The sequence below is a fragment of the Odocoileus virginianus genome, chromosome 33 (assembly GCF_023699985.2).
Source record: "Odocoileus virginianus isolate 20LAN1187 ecotype Illinois chromosome 33, Ovbor_1.2, whole genome shotgun sequence".
Classification (NCBI taxonomy): Eukaryota; Metazoa; Chordata; class Mammalia; order Artiodactyla; family Cervidae; genus Odocoileus; species Odocoileus virginianus.
In genome coordinates this window covers 13,171,759-13,184,460 of record NC_069706.1, presented here as the reverse complement: position 1 = coordinate 13,184,460, position 12,702 = coordinate 13,171,759, and the positions used below count along the sequence as shown (strand labels likewise).

The following is a 12,702-nucleotide window of genomic DNA, read 5'->3' as shown; positions in this document are numbered from 1 at the left end:
CCACCCCGGAAGACTCGCGTGAGAGCGACGGGCTTCAGCCAATCAGGAGCCCCACGCGGGGAGAGCTGAGTTACCCAGGTCCAGGCTAGAGCGCCGCCAAGGCGTAATACCCGCCGTGAATCAGGCTCTTTCTTCCTGTTGAAGGACTTTCCCCGCCAAGCGAGCGGCTGACGGCGGCTGTGGACTCCGCTCGTGGCTCAGCGGTAAAGAATCCGTCTGCCAATGCAGGAGACTTGGGTCCGATCCCTGAGTCGGGAAGGTCCAGTGGAGGAGGGCATGGCTACCCACTCCAGTGTTCTTGCTTGGAGAATCCCATGGACAGAGGAGCCTGGAGGGCTATAGTCCATGGGGTCGCAAAGAATGCACGGCTGAAGCGACTTAGCCAGTGTACTGTACTGAGCCAACTTTTGACTCAGAGTTGGACCTTTGCCAACAAATGTTCGTCTAGTCAAAGCTATGGTTTTTCCAGTAGTCATGTAGGGATGTGAGAGTTGGACTATAAAGAAGGCGAACTGTGGTGTTGCAGAAGACTCTTGAGAGTCCCTTGGACAGCAAGGAGCTCAAACCAGTAAATCCTAAAGGAAATAAGTCCTGAATATTCATTGGAAGGACTGATGCTGAAGCTGAAACTCCAGTACTTTGGGCACTTGATGTGAAGAGCCGACTCATTAGAAAAAGACCCTGATGCTGGGAAAGACTGAGGGCAGGAGGAGAAGGGGACGACCGAGGATGAGATGGTTGGATGGCATCAATGACTCAATGGACATTAAATTTGAGCAAGCTCCGGGAGATGGTGAAGGACAGGGAAGCCTGGCATGCTGCAGTCCACGGGGTCACAAGGACTCGGACATGAATTAGTGACTGAACAACATCTGTAATGAGACGGGAGAGTTGCCTGGGAGGTGTCTGTCCAGCCCTGAGTTTCCCAGAGAAGGGGCGGGGACACTGGGAGGGTCTAATCAGTGGCTTGGTAGGTCGACTTTTAACTTTTTGGAGTCAGAGCCTCCCTCAATCAAACTGAAGAACCCAAGCCTAGCGGGCTAAGATACACAGGGCCGCAGAGAATTGGACACAACGGAAGCAATTTAGCATGCAGGCACTCATAAAACAGATACTTAATAAGAACCTACTGCATAGCAGAGAATGCTACTCAGTGTTCTGTGGTGACCTAAAGGGGAAGGAAATCTGAAAAAGAGTGGGTATATGTATACATATCGCTGATTCGCTTTGCTGTACAGTAGAAACTAACAACATTGTAAAGCAACTACACTCCAATAAAAATCAATAATAAAAATGAAGAACTGGAAGCCCTGTGATTAATCTAAACCCACAGAAAGATGGGGTGGGGCAGGATTTGAACAAGTCGGCTTGACCCAGAAATCTGCTTCTTCCTACCTACTGGGCTATTCTCACAAACACCCAAGCTGATCTACCCTCCTGGAAATGGGGTTGATGACACATCTTATGCAAAAATCTCAGAGCTATATGATAATTCTGGAATTAGAAATCAAAAACTGAGAGAAGACAGTTTCCAAAAGGCATTAACCCTTAAACTTAAAATTTTTAAAGATGTACCGAGTCAGCCAGACCAGCAAAGCAGGGAAGGGTCTTCCTAACATAGGGAACAACAGGTGCCAAGGCAGGGTGGGTGGGAAGGAGGCAGAGGGAAAAGGGGATGTCCCACCCCTCACTTTCTAAGAAGGGGGAGTTGTTGCAACCTTTGGAAACTGTATAGAACTATATCAAAAGTGCATAAACTATGTACAGAAACTTTTAAAATATAAAGCACTGTTCTGTTTTGGCAACAGTGTAAAATCAGTAATTGTCCTTCTGCTGCCTCCATATGGGCACACCATTCCTTGCCTCACTGCTTCAGAGATCCTGCGGAATGCTGGGCAGAAATCATCCATGTCCCAGGAACTGAGGAAATTGTGTGGTAGTTCACAAAGATGTTCAAGATAGTTGTTTAAGTGGGAATCTCTTCGCCTATACCCACAAAGCAGAGCTAAAAAAAAAAAAAAAAAATCACAATTCTTTGCACTGTCAGTCAGTAGAAGTTTAACTGTACTGTCAAGGAATTTGACAGTTACTTTATTCCTTCACTTGTAAAAAGTCTAATATGAATTAAAGAATACTTGTTAATGTAAGTTATTAAACATAGTAAAGTGAAGACCTGTGAATGTTCAACCAACTTATGAAACAGCCTGTATTATTGATGCTTCCTATGAGCTCCTTCCAGACCCCCACTGTCTGCCTGCTTCCTTTCAAGGTAACCACTATCCTGAGTTTTTAAAAAATCATTTCAACTTTTCTTTATGCACTTACCATATATATTCCCAGACAACAAACATACTATTTATTTTCTCTTGTCTTTCAATGATAAAATTACTTCAATGTGGTATTATACTGCTGTTTCTTTTCAATCAACATTTTGCCTCTAGAATCCAATCCTGTTGTGTGTAATTGTGTTTCTCATACCATATAGCATGGGCTTCCCTGGTGGCTCAGCAAAAAGGAATTCACCTGCAATGCAGGAGATGCGGGTTTGATCCCTGGGTTAAGAAGATGCCCTGGAGAAGGAAATGGTAACCCACTCCAGTATTGTTGCCTGGGAAATCCCACGGACAGAGGAGCCTGGAGGGCTACAGTCCATGGGGTCATAAAGAGTTGGACACAACTTAGCAATTAAACAGCAACAACCATGATTTATCAATCCATTTTCCTGTCTCTAATATTTAGACTTTTTCCTTTTCCAGCTCCTTCCTACTCTTACATATATTGTTATGAATATTCTTACACAGTCTCCTGACTCATAGGTGCAAGAATTTGTCTTAGGGTAGAGTTGCTCTTGGAGGAATACAAGACACAATCAAAGAACTTTCCTAAGTGGTTGTGCCAATATACACTCCCTGCAATACTTCATCCATAAGCTTGAACACAGCTTCTTCCTTATTTTCATAAAGCACAGTTAAGACAAGGCTTCTGTGTTAAATTTTTTTTCAATAACACCTGAGCACAGTACAGGAAAAATCCTAAGTCTAAGTGGCATAATCTTCCGTTGGAGTTCTTGGCTCATGTTCCTTCACTGTGGATCCTCTACTCACTCGGTTTAATGGGCCAACTCAGCGTGACAAGATAAAAGCCTCCTTTATCCAGTCTTGCCTTCCTCAGACTCTCATGGCTTTTTGTCTCCAACTCTTAAAAAAAAAATTACCAGTACGAATAAAGACCCCTCCTTTCTCCAACTGCAACAACAACAAAAAGCAAACAAATAAAAACATGTGCTTGCAAAGATACAACCTCTCCTACAATGTAGTCATCCTTTTGTATCACTGGGTATTATGATTGTTCAGAATTGCTCTGAGCTTCTTCACTCTAGAGTGAAATTTTACTTTCATGTACCCAGATGACCCATTAAATTGTTTTTCAAAAGAGCAGTCTTCCTCTAGAGATGATTTTACACTCATCCCCAGAGCAGTTCTTTTGGGTAAAGCCACAATCGTGGCTTGAAAGTAACAGAAGCTATCTTTACCTAGTTTAAGCAGAAAAGAAGAATTTGTTCTAAGGTTACAGGATATCTTAAAGCACCAAAAAAGAATTTCTTACTGGCCAAATTTGAGTCAGGGACTTCTCTGGTGGCTCAGTGGTAAAGTTACCACCTGCCAATGCAGGAGATATGGGTATGATCCCTGGGTTGGGAAGATCCCCTAGAGAAGGAAATGGCAACTCGCTCCTGTATTCTTGCCTGGGAAATCTCACACACAGAGAAGTCTGGCAGCCTACAGCCCATAGGGAGGCAAAGAGTTGGACATGATTTAGTTACTAAATAACAACAATAAGCCCTCCTCTAACCCAGTCTAGAGAGATGAGGTCATATGGTATGAAATGGCTTCCAATGAATTTTTGCTGTAGATGAAAGGGTCACTATCAATGCTCCAGAAATGTTTTTCAAATCATTGAATGGCAGGGATGTTCCAAATGAATAATTTCTAAATAGCAAAGCCAATAATAAATGTCTCATTTGTTCCTTTCTGCTTTCCAAAGAGTCAAAAGTTATTTTATGAGTCACTTATCTTTATAAAAACATCATTCATTAATACAAGATGTCAACTGTATATCTTTGATGCAGTTAATGAATATTAATAATGTATATATATTTACTAATTAATATACCATACTCACATATTATGTAAGCAATTATAAATAAATATATATTATGTGTATGTAATATAAAGTTATATACAATATAATGTATTTACTATATGATTACATAATATAAGTATATCCAAAGACCATTAATTTAGAGCTTTCCTTGTCCCGGAGAAATATAAACCAGTTTCTCAACCTTGGCACTGGTGACATTTTAGACCAGATAATACCTTATGAGGGGAGGAGACTGTCCTGCTCATTGTAGGATGTTTAGCAGTATCTCTGGTCTTCACCCACTAGGTGATAATAGCATTCCCCTCTGGGCCACAGTGACGAGCAAAGGTCTCCAGACATAGCCAAATGCCCCAGGGAGACAATATTGCCAAAATTAAGAACCACTGGTATAAATCACAATCTTAGTGAACACAACTGTGCTCATTTCATATACTAGAAAGGTAATGCTCAAAATCCTTCAAACTAGGCTTCAACAATACGTGAACCAAAAATTCCAGATGTTCAAGCTGGATTTAGAAAAGGCAGAGGAACCAGAGATCAAATTGCTGACATCTGGTGGATCACAGAAAAAGCAGGGGAATTAAAAAAAAAAAACTACTTCTGCTTCATTGACTATGCTAAAGCCTTTGACTGTGTGGATTGCAACAAACTGTGGAAAATTCTGAAAGAGATGGGAATACCAGACCACCTTACCTGCATCCTGTGAAACCTGTATGCAGGTCAAGAAGCAACAGTTAGAACCAGACATGGAAGAACTGACTGGTTCCAAATTGGAAAAGGAGTACGTCATGGCTGTATACTGTCACCCTGCTTATTTAACTTCTATGCAGAGTAGTACATCATTCGAAATGCCAGACTGGGTAAACACAAGCTAGAATCAAGATTGCAGGAGAAATGTCAACAACCTCAGATATGCAGATGACACCACACTAATGACAGAAAGCAGAGAGGAACTAAAGAGCCTCTTGATGAAGGCAAAAGAGGAGAGTGAAAAAGCTGGCTTTAAACCCAACATTCAAAAAACTATCTTGGCATCTGTTCCTATTACTTCATGGCAAATAGATGGGTGAAACGTGGAAACAGTAACAGATTTCATTTTCTTGGACTCCAAAATTACTGCAGACGGTGACTGTAGCCACGAAATTAAGACACTTGCTCCTTGGAAGTAAAGCTCTGACAAACCTAGGCAGCGTATTAAAAAGCAGAGACACGTTTTGTGAAGAGGTGAAGACTGAGTGATTGCGACCGCATTGCCGACCTCCAGCAGTAATTGGCTTCTCCACGTAGAACTCAGGGGTAGGAGATTCAGAATCAAATCTCTTCTCCCTTCCCCCTCCTGTGACAATTTTTTTGATCTTCAGCTACGTTTTTCAGCTTTGTGAGACACCACATCATCAGAGACAATGGCCAGCAATGTTACCAACAAGACGGATCCTTGCTCCATGAACTCTCATATATTCATTGGGAATCTCAGTACCCTTGTGGTCAAGAAATCAGACGTGGAGGCAATCTTCTCAAAAGACGGCAAAATTGTGGGTTGCTCTGTTCATAGGGGCTTTGCCTTCGTTCGGTGTGTTAATGAGAGAAATACCCAGGCTGCTGTGGCAGGAGAGGATGGGAGAATGATTGCTGGCCAGGTCGTAGATATTAATCTGGCTGCAGAGCCAAAAGTGAACCGAGGAAAAACACGTGTGAAACAATCTGCAGCAGAGATCACGGGTCAGTACCAGAACACCCTTCTCCGCCCCCTCCACTCAGCTCATCTTTTGACTTGGACTGCGACTTTCAACAGGATTATTACGACAGGATGTACAGTTACCTAGCACATGTTCCTCCTCCTCCTATTGCTCGGGCTGTAGTCCCCTCAAAATGCCAGCTGGTATCAGGAAACACCTCACGAAAGGGCAAACATGGCTTCAATTCTAAGAGTGGACAGCAGGGATCTTCCTCTAAGTCTGGAAAGTTGAAAGGAGATGACCTTCAGACCATTAAGAAGGAGTTAACCCAGATAAAACAAAAAGTGGGTCCTTTACTGGAAAGCCTGGAAAAAAGATTGAAAAGGAACAGAGCTAATAAGGAGTGGAGATGAAGAAGTGTAAGTCCGAAGAGGAGTGGAGCGGCAGCTCCCTGAAGCAAGATGAGACTAATGTGAAGATGGAGTCTGAGTGGGGGGTGCAGATGACTCTGCTGAGGAGGGGGACCTACTGGATGATGACGATAATGAAGATCAGGGGGATGACCAGCTGGAGTTGATCAAGGATGATGAAAAAGAGGCTGAGGAAGGAGAGGATGACAGAGACAGCGCCAGTGGCGAGGATGACTCTTAAGCACATAGCGGGGTTTAGAAATCTTGTCCCATTGTTTCTTTACCTAGGCGCTTGTCTAAGATCAAAATTTTCACCAGATCCTCTCCCCTAGTATCTTAAGCACATGCTCACTGTTCTCCCCACCCTTGTCCTTCCCATGTTCATTAATTCATATTGCCCTGTGCCTAGTCCCATCTTCACTTCCTTTGACCCTCCTAGTAGTTAAGTCTTTACCCTATAATTTTTGCATTAATTTTGATATGTCTTTATGACTTAACAATGAAAAGGATGTATCAACTGTGTCCAAAATAATCTCTTATTATAGAGGGAGTACAGTTCTTTCAATTCATACAGTAGCTGCTTCGCTAATTACAAAGGCAATCTCATTAGTTGAGTAGAACCCGAGAGCAGCTTTGAGTTAGAGGTATGTGTGTTATACCCCACATAAGAGTGCTATATGGAAAAAAAAAAAAGAGTGCTATGTGGGGCTGTTCAACACAAATGTAACAATGTATTTTTGTAAATGAGAGTTAGCATGTTAAATGCACCCTCTAGAAAAGTAACTAGTGACAGTGTCAGACTTTATTTTTATGGGCTCCAAAATCACTGCAGATGGTGATTGCAGCCATGAAATTAAAAGACACTTACTCCTTGGAAAGAAAGTTATGACCAACCTAGACAGCATATTAAAGAGCAGAGACATTACTTTGTCAACAAAGGTCCGTCTAGTCAAGGCTATGGTTTTTCCAGTGGTCATGTATGAGTTGGACTGTGAAGAAAGCTGAGCGCTGAAGAATTGATGCTTTTGTACTGTGGTGTTGGAGAAGACTATTGAGAGTCCCTTGGACTGCAAGGAGATCCAACCAGTCCATCCTAAAGGAGATCAGTCCTGGGTGTTCATTGGAGGAACTGATGCTGAGGCTGAAACTCCAGTACTTTGGCCACCTCATGCGAAGAGTTGACTCATTGGAAAAGACCCTGATGCTGGGAGGGATTGGGGACAGGAGGAGAAGGGGATGACAGAGGATCAGATGGCTGGATGGCATCACCAACTCAATGGACATGAGTTTGAGTAAACTCCGGGAGTTGGTGATGGACAGGGAGGCCTGGCGTGCTGTGATTCATGGGGTTGCAAAGAGTTGAACATGACTGAGCAACTGAACTGAACTGAACTGAATAGTCTTAAGATTTACTTTTTAAAGTTGATACTGTGCCTGATGTTTGGGACCTTTTTTTTCTCTCAAAATAAACAAGTCTTTATTAAACCAGGAATTTGGAGAGGAAAAAAAAAAAGCAGAGACATCACTTTGACAACAAAGGTCCATATAGTGAAAGCTATGGTATTTCTAGTAATTATGTACGGATGTGAGAGTTGAACCATAAAGAAGGCTGAGCACAAAGGAATTGATGCTTTTGAACTGTGGTGTTGGAGAAGACTCTTGAGAGTCCCTTGGACAGCAAGGCAATCAAACCAGTCAATCCTAAAGGAAATCATCCCTGAATATTGGAAGGACTGATGCTGAAGCTGATGATCCAGTACTTTGACTACCGGATACAAAGAACTGACTGATTGGAAAAGATCCTAATGCTGGGAGAGATTGAAGGCAGGAGGAGAAGGGGCTGACAGAGGATGAGATGGTTGGATGGCATCACCAACCCAATGGACATAAATCTGAGCAAACTCAGGGACATAGTGAAGGACAGGGAAGCCTGGCATGCTGCAGTCCATGCGGTCACAAAGAGTCAAACATGACTGAGCAACTGAACATCAATGAGGTGAACTTTTAGTCCAATTGAAGACACAAAACATATGAAACAACTGGAGGACAGAGGTAAAACAATATACAAAATTATATCATGAACAGTCATACAGTTTCCATTTCTGCCTTTAATATTCTTTGGAAGATGTGGGCTCCATCCCTGGGCCAGGAAGATCTCCAACCCACTCCAGTATTTTTGCCTGGAAAATCCCATGGACAGAGAAGCCTGGTGGGTCACAGTACATGGGATCACAGTCGGACCTGGCTGAAGTGACTTAGCACACAAGTACAAATCTATTAAGTCCTTTAAAGGAGGTAACATGGTACTTGCTGCTGGGTTCTATAAAGTGCATAATTTACATCTGTTTCCCTGAGAAAGTGATTATTGAATCAAAATTTTAAAGACCACTAAGGGTGAAAGGGTCAACAGGCTATGTGGGGATAGCGCTTTTAAACCAAGGAGAAAAGTGTGTGCAAGACCCCATGGCAAGAGAAGAATAGGGGATATGAGTTAGGATTTGAGTCTAACAGTTCAGGGTTACGGTAATAGTCCTCTGGAGGAAGGTGGTGGTGGTTGAGAAGAGAATCCATTGAGAAAACAGTCAAAATTGGAATCTTGAAATAAATGAGTGATTGGGAACCCTTTTGTAATGCAAATATGCGTTCCTTTCCCTTCTTAATATTTAAATTTATTAGCTTTTTGCAACGCAAGACACAAAGTACAAAAATCTAAGCTGAGTGGATGTTACATTTCAGAAGTAATGTATTATTTAATAGCAGTTCACCATAATATAGGGCTTCCCTTGTGGCTCAGCTAGTAAAGAATCCACCTGCAATGCAGGAGACCTGGGTTCGATCCCTGGGTTGGGAAGATTCCCTGGAGAAGGGAAAGGCTACCCATTCCAGTATTCTGGTCTGGAGAATTCCATGGACAGTCCATGGGTTGCAAAGAGTTGGACACGACTGAGCGATTTTCACTTTCACCATAATATAATCTGATAATGGTTCTGGAAAATCTTCTCCATACTGTTGCTGAACTCAGGTTCACCTGCTCCTTGCTAAAGAATCCAATACCAAGAGACAAGTGTCAGGTAAAAGGAAAGACAGTTTATTGAGGAGGATGGCAATCCTGGGGAGAAGGTGGACCCATGAACCCAAAATAATTCCGGAGTTTGCTCAAACCTATGTCCGTTGAGTCAGTGATGCTACCTAATCATTTCATCCTCTGCCACCCCCTTCTCCTTTTGCCTTCAATCTTTCCCAGTATCAGGGTCTTTTCCAATGAGTCAGCTCTTCACATCAGGTGGCCAAAGTATTGGAGCTTCAGCATCAGTCCTTCCAATGAATATTCAGGGTTGATTTCCTTTAGGATTAACTGGTTTGATCTCCTTGCTGTCCAACAGGCTCTCAAGAGTCTTTTCTAGCACCACAATTCAAAAGCATCAGTTCCTCAGTGCTCAGGCTTCTTTATGGTCCAACTCTCACACCTGTACATGACTACTGGAAAAACCATAGCTTTGATTATATATACCTTTGCTAACAACTTTAGAGAAACTTTAAAAGAGAAGGAGGACAGATAAAGGGAAGGTACTGAAAAAGATGCATGGTATCCTGCTAGTCACTTTTGAAACAAGCACAGACTTGTGTAAAAATATATACTGGGTTTTGCATAAACTCTCTGGATAGATGTTCCAGACACTAAAAACAATGATTGGTTCTGGAAAAGGGCCATTAAGGATTGGGGAGCAGGGGGTGGGGTTCAAAAGCTGAAGGAAGATTTACTTTTCACTGTATAGCTTTTAGTACTATTTCCCTTTTTCTTTGCTAACCATGTTCATGTACTCCATCCTTAAAAAAATTAAAATGTCCGGGTAATAAAGTAAAAAGATTCATTGTCCTTTCTGAGCTCAAATTCAAATCTCTGAGATAATGTGTTTTTTAAGGAAACTACAACACAGTGAAATAATTATACTGATTTGCTAGGAGGACTCATACTCAGGGCTGTCAGATTTTAGTCCAGTCTCTGCCACTAACTAGGTATAGGCAGATCACTTATGATTTTCATTTGTTTATTTGGGGGCAGGGAATGGACTAAACAGCCTTTGGAATTGTTCAACTCAATGCTCAATCACTAGTGGCTGATTGGTCAATATGCATTTATTAGGTCCAAATTTATTATTGCTTTAAATATTTATTAGAATGGAAACAACCAAAATGTCCATCAATAGGAAACAAGTGAAATTATGATACATCTATTCAATGGAATACTGTGTGTTCATAAAAAAAAAAAAAAAGGAAGCTCTTTGACACCCAAAACAGAAAGATCTCTGAGATACATATTAAGTTTAAAAAAGCATGTAAAGAAACACTAGAATGTACAAGCACTTTGTGTTTATAAATGATATATATACAATGAATGCATTATATATATATGCTTGAATGAAAGGGTTTATAAGAAATCAGTAACATTTTTTAAAATTGTGTATTTATGTAATTATGTATTTATTTTTAAATTATGTATTTCTTATGTCTTTATTTTAAAATATTTACTAAAGTATGTATTTGTGTATTTAAATTGTTTATAATTATGTATGTATAAACTATGTATTTATTTTAAGTTATGTGTTTGAATTATGTGTTTATTGGATGCACTGGGTTCACTGATGCTGCACTGGCTTTCTCTAGCTGCAGTGCTCAGGTTTCTCATTGCAGCAGTTCCTCTTGTTGCAGAGCACTGGACCTAGGGAGTGAAGACTTCAGGAGTTGTGGCACGGGCTTAGTTGCTCTGCGGCATTTGGGATCTTCCTGGACCAGGGATCGAACTCGTCTCCCCTGCACTGGCAGGCAGATTCTTAACCACTGGTCCACCAGGGAAGCCCCTAATAACATTTTTTATGTCTATCAGTAGCAATGCTCTGAAGGTTGAAGGGAGGCTTTCATGTGTGCTATTTTATGCTTTTTGGATTTTGCAATATGGAATTACATTACCTAGTCAAAGATTTAAACTTTAAAAATTTGTTCATCCTATGAAACGTTTTATTTCTATGTCACTTTTTAAAAATTGAAGTCTAGTTGATGTACCATATTATGTTACAAGTGTACAACATGGTGATACTAATTAAGGTTATACTCCATCTAGAACTGTTATAAAACATTGGCTGTATTCCCTGTGCTGCACAATATAGCCTTGTGGCCTATTTTACACATAATAGTTTGTATCTCTCACTCCGCCACACCTTGTCCCGCCTCTCCCCACTGGTACCCCTAGCTTGTTCTCTGTATCTGTGAGTCTGTTTCTTTTTTGTTATACTCACTAGTTTGTTGTGTCTTTTTAGATTCTACATACAACTGATATCATACAGCATTTGTTTTTCTCTGATTTATTTCACTTAGCATAATGTCCTCCAAGTCCATCCATGTTGTTCAAATGGCAAAATTTTATTCTTAGTATAAAAATACTTCTTTTAAACTGCGGGTAAGATAAACCAGAAGAGTCCAGTGTTTTCACTTTATTGTATGTTTATTGATTGAGCCATACATGTGTGTATTTAGTAAGATTTGTTTCTCCTTCATGTCAAGGCCTGTGTGGAGTCCTGGTTGGGGGTGCAGCCCTGCTCTAGGTAGCCAGTCACTTGGGGACCCAGTGTTTGTAAAATACCTAAGTACCTGTATTTACTAAGATGGTTATAAAGTTGTTTCTATTTTTCCTTCAAGGTGACTATCTGCTTCTCAGCATTGGTGGCACTTGAGGGTCACTAATCATAGTTCTTAAGAACCAACTCTATTTACCCAAGATAAAATCCAATCACACTAGTATTGATTAGCCTCTACAAGATAAAAGGCTCTTCTGCAGGTTCCTGAAATGTGCCTATGTACACACCCTCTGCCCTCCAAGAATGTCCTTTGCACTTACTTGGTCCCTTATTCTGCACTACATTAAAGTTGATTTTTCTCTGAATTCCTAACTATAGCTCTTGAATTCTTAAAATAACTCTGCTGAGACTTCCCTGGTGGTCCAGTGGCTAGGATTTCACACTCCCAATGCAGGGGGCCTGGGTTCGATACTTGGTCAAGGAACTAGATTCCATATATTGCAACTAAGACCTGGTACAGCCAAATAAATAATCAATACAATTAAAAACAGCAACAACAACAAAACAACTGTGCTTACCTGGTGCATTTTATATACAGAAGCTCAGCTGTTGCATATATTTATTACTTAAAAGTAAATCTATATATATTAAATGGTTTATAAATTGCTGGTTTAATCCAATTATTCTTTTTGGATTGTGGTCAAATACACAGAGTTTTGGTGGTGCTAGTGGTAAAGAACCTGCCTGCCAATGCAGGAGATGTAAGAGACACGGGTTCTATCCCTGAGTCAGAAAGATCCCCTAGAGAAAGGCATGGCAGCCCACTCCAGTATTCTTGCCTGGAGAATCCCATGGAAAGAGAAGCCTAGTGGCTTACAG

General features: G+C 41.1%; 1 pseudogene; it reads left to right on the top strand.

Annotated features, from left to right (window-relative positions):
- Positions 1-5,435: 5,435 nt before the first annotated feature.
- LOC110123955 (heterogeneous nuclear ribonucleoprotein C pseudogene) lies at positions 5,436-6,711 on the top strand (annotated as a pseudogene).
- Positions 6,712-12,702: the final 5,991 nt, after the last annotated feature.